Source organism: Anser anser, assembly GCF_964211835.1.
Source record: "Anser anser genome assembly, contig: HAP1_SCAFFOLD_51, whole genome shotgun sequence".
NCBI classification, from domain to species: domain Eukaryota; kingdom Metazoa; phylum Chordata; class Aves; order Anseriformes; family Anatidae; genus Anser; species Anser anser.
This window is the reverse complement of record NW_028154169.1, coordinates 1,170,114-1,172,608: the sequence shown is the minus strand read 5'-3', so window position 1 is coordinate 1,172,608 and position 2,495 is coordinate 1,170,114.

Here is a 2,495-nt window from a genome sequence, read left to right as displayed (position 1 = left end):
GGTTGAGGTGAAAATTGTTGAAGGGGACAGAAAAGGAAGGGAGAATAATAACAACGGAATTGTACCAAGCAAGGACAGCCAGCAGCATCCTGGGCTGTGTGAGCCGGGAATGGCCAGGGGATACAGGGAAGGGATGATCCGGAAGACGGCATCCAGATTTTGGGTCCCCAGGACAGGAGGGATGTCAGCAAGCTGCAGCGGGTTTGGCACAGGGCCCCCAAGATGCTCTGGAGCACTCTGCCTGTGAGGAGAGGCTGAGGGTGCTGGGCTTGTCCAGCCTGGAGAAGGGCAGGACGAGGGGGACCTCCTCTGGCTGTAGCTCTGAGGGGGTTGTGGAGGATGCAGAGCCAGGATCTTCAGCTGGGTTCAGGGTGGGAGGGCAAAAGACAACAGCTGTGAAGGTGAAAGAGGAGAGCTTCAGGCTGGAGAGAAGGCAAAAAGCCTTTTCACCATGAGCTCAGCCAGGCGTCACCTGGAGGCTGTGCAGTCTCCATCTTTGCTGGTTTTGCAAAATGCAACAGGATCATGCCTTGAACAGCCTGTTCTGGCTGTGCTTGTGACAACTTGGGCTGCAGGCCTCCTGAGGTCCCTGCCAACATGCCTTGTGGTCCTTTGACCTCAGGCCCAATTTCTGCTGGCGACAGAGGAGATGCTGTGGGGCCTGAATCCTCCTGTGCTGTAGGGGACCATCTAAAGCCAGGCAGGTGAACTCCGTCTCTTCACCTGTCTGAAGGGAATGCATACTCTGTCCTGGCCCTAAAGGACAGCTGAGCATCGTTTCTACTTTTGCCACACTTTCCTTTCACCTGGAAAAATGAATATTGCATGCAGGTTCATGGCCCTGATTTCCTCCATCTGTGCAGCGAGGTCAAAATCTCAGTGTTATTTACTTTTCTGCAAAGACTGTGAATTGTCATGGACCTTGCATGGGCAGATAAGATTTGGGGGGCAAGGGGGGGGCGGGTCACAGGGCTTTGTACAAGATGCAGAATGATCTTATTTAATGGTGTTGGCCTAACAATACTAGAAATGTTTTGAAATGTCAATAAAAATTAAAAAAAAAAAAGAAAACAAAACTAAACAGAAATAAAGGCAAACTTCTAAAGCATTGATAGTTTACGATTGATGCACATTTCCGCTTTTACAATTTTTGTGATTTTGTTTTCCTTTGTTTTAATAGTTAATAATGGCCAATGTTGATGATCTGAGACACACTGCCCAGCCTCCACCTGCAGCTCCTGAGGGCCTCCGGTCTCCCACAGGTCCTCTTGACAGCTCCCAACCCCAGTACAGAGGGGCCTCTGAACCTAGCAAGGTCTGCCTGGAAGGGTGAACAAACTATTCCAACATAGGAAAGAAAATAAAAATAAATAAATAAAATTTAAAAAAGAGCACACGTTCATCACCTCAAACACTCTGTCTAAAACAGTTCTTGTATGGCCATCCCTTGTGGAAGGTGACCGTCATTAGCTGCAGCTTGCACTGGGCACACAGCTGAGGAGAGTGTTTTACTGTTTACTGAACTGCATCACACTTACCTTTGGTTGGTTTTCAATGGGGAGCAATCCTTCTGTGCCTGCGTGCAGGCAGTTCTGTGGGGAAAAGGTCTGGGAGTTGGTGCAAAGGAGCTGTAACATGCAGCTGCAGCCCCGACTGGAGAAGTCTGATGGGAGGAGAAGTGCTGCAAGTCCCAGGTGGCTCCTGAGAGAAATGGTGGGGCTGGGGAGGTGAGGAGCAAGGTTGCCCACAGACTGTCTGGCCTCAAGGGACTGCTCTTCCAAGCTGACCAGGCCTCTTTAGGAGACCCTCTGGATCAATAGCAAAGGGAGAGGGCAGGGAATCGAAATACATCAAGAAAGAATCCAACCTGAAGGGAAAACTCTCTTGTTATCAACTGTTCATTGAAATCTGCCTCATTCGCTACCGTCCCGAAATCTCCCCACTTAGATGTACAAGCCCTGAAGCCTTGAAGGAACTGCTGGGCAGAAAGAGGGCACAGGAGGGCTCTCTGCATTGTACTGAGCCCCAGGGTGTATTTGGTGCTGAGTCCGTGGACCTCTGGTCCTGAGAGGAGATAGCGCCGGGCGCACAAGAAGGTAAGGCCAGAAGAAATGCTGAAGTTTCTGGGAGTGTTAATTGGTCCCACTGGGGGCCATTACCACCACAGCTCCCCCACGGACCTGTTAGAGAAGGAAATGGGAGGCAGTGACGACAGGCAGGCAAAGGCAAAGTAAAGGTGGCCCTGATGCCGAGCAAAACCTTCATGTGTTTTATCAAAGCAAACACCAAGGCCTGACACCCAGCTCTGGGAAGAGAGCTTCTGTCCCTCATGCTGCTCTTCAAGGGGCAGTGGGATCTGGGCTGTGTGATGGCAGCTAAAGGACAACAGTACAACACCAGTGCACAGGGCTGCAGGGAGGCCACATGGTTTCAGTGCCAGGAGCACAATGTGTCGTCTCCTGGGTCCCAGTGACAGAGACAACAGTCAGAGCCAA